Source organism: Mauremys reevesii, linkage group 14, assembly GCF_016161935.1.
Source record: "Mauremys reevesii isolate NIE-2019 linkage group 14, ASM1616193v1, whole genome shotgun sequence".
NCBI lineage: Eukaryota > Metazoa > Chordata > Testudines > Geoemydidae > Mauremys > Mauremys reevesii.
Genome location: NC_052636.1, coordinates 5,650,526 through 5,657,566, shown reverse-complemented (window position 1 = coordinate 5,657,566; position 7,041 = coordinate 5,650,526). Strand labels below are relative to the sequence as shown.

General features: G+C 51.0%; 1 non-coding gene across 1 annotated transcript; it reads right to left on the bottom strand.

Moving 5' to 3' along the window:
* Positions 1-853: 853 nt before the first annotated feature.
* TRNAV-AAC lies at positions 854-926 on the bottom strand. The gene has a single exon. It is a non-coding gene; the product is annotated as a tRNA-Val (tRNA).
* Positions 927-7,041: the final 6,115 nt, after the last annotated feature.

The following is a 7,041-nucleotide window of genomic DNA, read 5'->3' as shown; positions in this document are numbered from 1 at the left end:
GTCAGGTTGGCACAACTGGTTTTGTGCTACATCTTTATTCAGGCCTAACAACAGGAAGGCTTCATGCTTGAGCTGCAGCACATGCTGGGCAGGCTTAAGGCTGGGCTCCCCATGGCAGGAGAGAAGAAGAAGACTCGGCCCCTGGAGGGGCAGGCTGGGGCTTCCTGGATCCCATTTGCTCACAGTCAGCGCCCTGCCCCCACTCCCAAGTCATTAATGGCTCCCCCAGGTCAGCCAGAACGGAGCAGCGGTTTTCACTCCACCAAGTCCACTTATGGCTTACAGGCAACTCCCAAACCCCCCACAGCCCACCATGTCAGCCAGAAAGGAGCCCACTCAGCCTCGCCATTGCTGCTTTTCCTTCCCCCCAGAACCCCGCTTCTCCTGGGCTGCAAGGAGCCACCCCTGGGATGCCAACAGGCAGGCACAGGGTTCTGCCTCCCAGCAGCCAATCGCACCTCCCCCGGCTTTGCAGAATGAATGGTGACGCTCTACTAACCCCACTTAGCCACAATGATGTGCTTACTTTCTGCCCTGCCTTTCTCAGCTCCACTTTCCTCTTTTGCCCCATTCCTGCCTCACTTCCTCCTTTGGCAAGTCACGCAGAGGAGGCCAGCAGGAAGAGCCGGCCTCCACCGGCCAACCTCCCAGGGCAGAGGAGGCCAAGCCACAAGCCTCCAAAAGGTGACACGCCGCACTCCTCTAGGTTCTCCAGCCTGATGCCAAGGTGCTTTCTCCACTGCTGTCAGCACCCTCTGTCATGCAGGGGTTGGAGTTATCCCAGGGACAGGCCAATAGGAGAAGGAGGAGGCCTTCCTGAACAGCAAGGGGATCTGGGAAAAAGAAGCCAGCATGTTTCTGCCTGGTTTTGAACCAGGGACCTTTTGCGTGTTAGGCAAACATGATAACCACTACACTACAGAAACTCCATCTGCTTGGCTCTTACTCACCCTGGCACAGACCGATGGACAAACCTGGAGAAAGTGGTGGCAGCCCTTCAATAGGTCAGCTGGCAGAGCAGAGGACTGGAGCGGGCACTCAGGAAGTCGTCCTTACGTCGCCCTTGTGACTCCAGCTTGAGGGAGAGCTTCTTTTTCTTCCCCTTGCTGACAAAGAGCAAGAGAAGAATGAAAGGTCAGGTGGGCCAACTCAGTGCAGAAGCCCATGCTGCCTTTTCCTGCTGCATAGCCTGAAATGAGGGACTCGTGGCAGTTAAAGGAACTGCTGCACTTTCAGAAAACATCCCACCCGTGCACAAAGGGGGATAGAAGAGCCTGTTAGTCTAGCACGCTCCCAACTGAACTACTTCAGCAGCTGCTCGGTTTCTTTTTGGCCTCCTGCTTTTCTGTCTGGGATGTTGTTGTCAGCTGTGGCACAGAAAAAGGACGTAATTGCGAGCGGCCCATGAAGACAAGATTCACTTTTGCCTTCCTTGCTCGGCTTTATTTGCTTCCTCGCCCTATTTCTGCCTCAGTTCCTGGGTTACCTGAAGGTGACGGGGGGCCAGCAGTACCAGGAGGAAGTTGGGCAGCTAGACCCTGGTGGCAGAAGTCCTGCCGCCACTTGCCACCCCACTCTCTTCTCCCAGAGTCACATATTGGCCACCAGGGACTTGGGGCCCAGCAGCGCAACGGAAGGCAGTGGACAGAGCCACCCTCGCCTTGAAGCTCCAGCTCATTAAACCACATCTTCAGTCGCTGATGGCTAATGAGAGACAGACATCGCTTGCTATTTTAGCACTTGGAAATGTCATTGGTCAGTCATTGGATCCCTGTAATGCTGTTACAGAACAAAGGAAAATAGAATCTCAGTGTGACATACTATACCTTTGGGGGAGCGGCTGTAACCCCCATAATCCTCATTTTCATATCATTGAGATCCTACATATAGAGCATGACTTGTAAGGTATCAGGGAAAGGATATGATCTGCTGAAAGTCATTTCTCTACCCATAGATGTTTACCATGCATGCATATGAAGTTATGAGAATTGTGCAGTGTGGTTGTCACTGTGCTGCAAGGTCGGGGAGTCAGCCAAATATTAGCTCCCCAGTGGCAACAGCAAGGAAAGTAACCAACACCCGGACAGGGTGTCAAACAACCCATCGACAGCCATTGTCCAGCAAGGGAGCTACAATGCAATGACTCACCTGCATGAGGACACCCCAGGGGAATTGCTCAGACTTGCTTGGAGAGACGCAGTGATGCTCACCTGACTCTGAAGCGGGGGGGGGCAAAGCCATGAGGGAAGAAAGGACATGATAAAAGGAGAGACATTTGCCAGGCTTTATCTCTCTCTGTCACCTACATCTACAGACACCCCCACACCAAGCAACTGAAGAGCTGATGAAAGGGGAGAGCCTGGCTGAAAAGCCACCAGCCAGCCTGTGGTGAGAAGCATCTGAGTTTGTAAGGGTACTGAAAGGGTTAAGATCAGCTTAGTATTAAAAGCAATGAGGAGTCCGGTGGCACCTTAAGGACTAACAGATTTATTTGGGCATAAGCGTTCATGGGTAAAAAGCCCACTTCTTCAGATGCATGGAGTGAAAATTGCAGATAGAGGCATAAATATAGATTGGAACACGAAGTGACGGGAGTTACCGTACAAGGGGAGAACCAGTGTTGAAGGCTAATTCAGTCAGGGTGGATGTGGTCCTCTCCCCATAATTGATGGGGAGGTGTCAATACCAAGAGAGGGAAAATTGCTTTTGTCGTGAGCCAGCTACTCCCAGTCCTTATTCAAGCTCAAATTAATGGTGTTAAGTTTGCAAATCAATTGTAACTCTGCAATTTCTCTTTGAAGTCTGTTTTTGAAGTTTTTTTGAATGGTTACTTTGAATTGTTGGGTGTGAATGTGTAAAGGTGCTATTGCCTATACAAGTCCCATGTGGTCTCGTGATCTGGATTCCTGGTTTTCACCCAGGTGGCCGGGGTTCAGTTCCCAGTGTGGGAACAATGGAGAGCTTTCGCTCAGAGGGGAGGCAGGAAATGAAATAAATAGGAAGGGATCCTGCCAGCAGGGAAGTTGGACAGTGTTGGGAGGGGACCCCAGAAGTGGGGGTGGGGCAGTGGTCTGGGGGGAGATGAGGGAAGGATCCCAGCTCTGTGGGAAGTTGACATTCTGGAGAGCACAGGCCTGGCATGGGGGGTGGGAAGAGTGAGTGTGTCCCTCTAAACTCACCACCGGCAGAATTACATATTTGTTGGTAAATGTCAATTTCTGTGTAAAAACACAACCCAATGGCAAAATCTTTCCATAGATAATAATCAAACCTAACAGATGGGCAAAGTAAGAAACGTGTTGCTTGAGAACTTATCCTATTCTAATCCTCTAGGGTTCCCTTTTGCCTTAGGCACCACCATGTGGGCATTTCATATCCCTCCTCATTTTCACACAGACACACAATTTCCTTTGCACAGATCCATTAACAGCAAAAACTCCCTGTGTCTATTGTCTGAGCCAGGGCATTGATTCCACTCAGGGGCGGCTCTACAAATTTGTCCGCCCCAAGCAATCATGCCCGGAGGCGCCCCGAGCCGCGGAGCAGCGGACCTGCCGCGGGCATGACTGCGGAGGGTCCGCTGGTCGCGCGGCTGGGCGGGACCTCCCGCCGCTGGGGACGGGTCGCGGGTGTGGCGGCTCCGGTTGCGCCCCCGCTGACTGTCCTGCGGGAGGGCCAGCCGAGCCGCGGGACCAGCGAACCGTCCGCAGTCATGCCTGCGGCAGGTCCGGTCGTCCCCGGGCTCCGGTGGACCTCCCGCAGGCATGACTGCGGCAGGTCCACCGGCCCAGCCTGCCGCCCCCCTGGGAAAGGGCCGCCCCAGGCAGGTGCTTGCCCCGCTGGGCTCTAGAGCCGCCCCTGATTCCACTGAAACCTTCTCTCCTGCAATGGCAATGGTCAGACAGAGGGAATGCATCCACCTTCCCCCTGGCAGTGAGATATTCACTCTCCTCTTCATGCTGCTGTTGTTATTCCATGAGTCATCAAGGGTGGAATAAAAAGTTGAGTTTACTCCAGGGTGAGGAAAGAAAGGAGCCACCAACGCCCTCAAAAATCTCAGTGCCCAGAAAACCTGCCTCTGTTATTGGACTCACAGAGGTGCTGGCAATACAACGGGAAAAGGGACTGTCTGAATTGCCAGGGCAGGAATGAACAATCTACAGCAACATCATTAACCACAAACACACACTAATCATGCTCCAGACAGTAGGGAAATGGGCAGGAATTCTTGCTGTTCAGCCATGGCCACACGTACAGAGCTGCACAGCAGTGAGTGTGCTGGGGAAGCTGGTCTGAGCAAACAATTTGTAATGACCCTTCAGTGAGAACAGAACCAGAGTGTAGAAAGGCCCCTGTGTTAAGTGGTTGTGGCTGAGGCCTTAGGTAGCTGGGCTAGAAAACCATGGGTGTCTTTCTGTGAAGGTTTGATCCTTGCCAGCTAGGCAAGGCTGGTGTGTGGTGTCTCCATGGCTGTACTTTCAGGGTCTGATCACAACAGTGCCATAGGGAGCCAAGCCTAGACATATTCAGAGGCTAAGGCCAGGTCAATGTTTCAAACAGTGAATCTATGCTGCTGCAGCTCAGTAATGGAGATGCTCTATGCCAGGGTTTCTCAAACGTCCTTTCACTGCAACCTCCTTCTGCCAAAATAACTTAATACGTAGCCCTGGAAAGAGGGACCAAGCCCCTCCACTCGGGGCGGGGGGGCGCCAAAGACTGAGCTCCAGTGCGGGTAGGGCAAAGCCTGAGGGATTCAGCCCTGGGTTGGGGGGCTCAGACTTTTGGCTTCAGCCCCAGGCCCCAACAAATCTAATGCCAGCCCTGGTGACCCCGTTAAAACAGAGTCACGACCCACTTTGCGGTTCTGACCCACAGCTTGAGAACCACTGCTCCATGCTGAGGGGGGGAGAGTTTTCCTGTTGGTGTAGTCAATCCACTTCCCCAGGAGGTGGCAGCTCTGTCATGGGGAGAAGCTATATTGGTGGATGTGCATGTTGTGGTGTTTACCACATTTAAGAAGTTTAATCAACCCCCATTTTTAAAACCACCTGTGGTCTGGGAATGGCAAAGGAGCTCGATGAAGCAGGGTCTGTCCTTCAAAGTCCTGGAGATCATGATTCCATACTCCTACTGTAATGGGGGTATAGCTCAGTGGTAGAGTGTTTGATTGCAGATTAAGTGGTCCTTTGTTCAAACCCAGGTGCCCTCTTAAAGAAAAACATTTTCATTTCCATTCTCCATTATGTTCAGGAGCTCCACCATACGAGGATGCTTGAAATGAACTCAACATTCTGCTGTCCAAATGCATAAAAACCTAGCAAACCTGTCCATCAGCTGAAATCAGTTCCAATCCTCTAAGTGTTTAGTTTATGTTTTCATCAATTAAACAAAGGTATCATTCCCTGAAGCAGAGCACAAGTTTGAAATACAGGCAGCATAGAGCTAATATTCATAATGTCAACTACAAAAAATGATACACATCTAGAGATAGCATCATTATAATCAGCCAATCAGAACCTCTCCATAGACCCCTTACACGACCACTTCTCTGTAATATTGGCTGCAAATATAGAACAGTGGTCGCAACGGTGAGCTATACAGTTACAGATTATGTCAATAACGTCACAGGAGGTGACACGGCATCAGTGAGACTGATACTGGAATACGGCCTCCAGTTTTGGTGTCCTCGTTTGAAAAAGATGTTGTGAAATTGGAGCTGGGGCAGCAAAGAGCCACCTAATGTTCTGAGGACTGGAAAAAATACCTTCTAGGGAGTTATTGAAAGAGCTCAACCTGTTTAGCTGATCAAAAGAAGTTTGAAAGGTGACTTCACTGAAGTGTTGAAGTGCCTTAATGGAGAGATAAGATTGGGTATTAAAGGGCTCTTGAATCAAGCAGAAAAAGGCCTAACAAGAGCCAATGGCTGGAAGGTGAAAAGAGACAAATTCATATCACAACTAAGGCACAAAAATTCAACAGCGAGGATGATTCACCACAGGAACAAGCTACCAAGGAAAATGGTGGATTCTCCATCTCCTGATGTCATTTCATGAAGACTAGATGCTTTTCTGGAATGCGTTTGCCTCAAAAGTAGCTATGGTGTCCTACAGGAGGCCTATGATACGCAGGGGGTCAGATTAGATGCTCTAATGGTCTCTTCTGGCCATAAAGTCAACTAATTTCTGAAAAAGTGAGTGTAGCATTGGGAGCAGCGTCTGATGTTTCCCTGTCTAGCCGGCTTGCTGCCTAGAACGAACGCTCCTTGAGTGGGGTGATCCACAGGGAGTAGCTCAAACCTCCAAAGTGCCTGGCCAGGGCAGGACATTAGCCCAGCAAGGGAGGGTGCGGCAGTGACATTACAAAGGCCTATGGCAGGACCTCAGACTAATGGTCCAAGGAGGTGAGGAGGCGGTGACCTCACAGAGAGATGTTGACATCAGCCAGGCAGGACAGGGGCGAAGGGCCAGGGAAACCTCAGAGACCCCTGTGGCTTTGCTTCAGCAAGTCTCCTTCTCCAGGTCTCTCTTTGAGGACTGAGAGAGTATTCGGGTTCATGGACGTGAGCGCCAGGAGGAACCTCTTTCGAGTTTTCTCTTTCCCTTTCAGTGATTTTACTAGAAAACAGCCGTCCCTGTTTAGAAGGTAAGAGCCTCCTGGAGGTTTGAAACCTGTTCAGTCTGATCCATCTGGTGACAGTTGAATTCTAGGCATGGAAAACACGAGCTTAAGGAGGCAGAAATTTATTCTGCACCTGGGATTTTGTCCCTTAGAATCACTGGGGACATTGCGGGTTGTCCTTTTTGTTTCACCTTTTGTCCTTTCTCCTGTTCCCCTCTCAACACCAGGAGAGGGGTGTGTGTTGCGGGAGAGTGCTCAAAATGTGGGGCTGAACTAGTGCTCGGGCAGTGATCCCCACCAGTGACCTGGGCCATCCTTTGGGCTCTCTGGTGAGAACCCTCAGCCTCCCGTTCTCAGTCTGTACCCTGATTAGCTGAGCAGGGAGTTATTGACAGGGAGGAGACTCAGGTCCTTGTTGTTCTC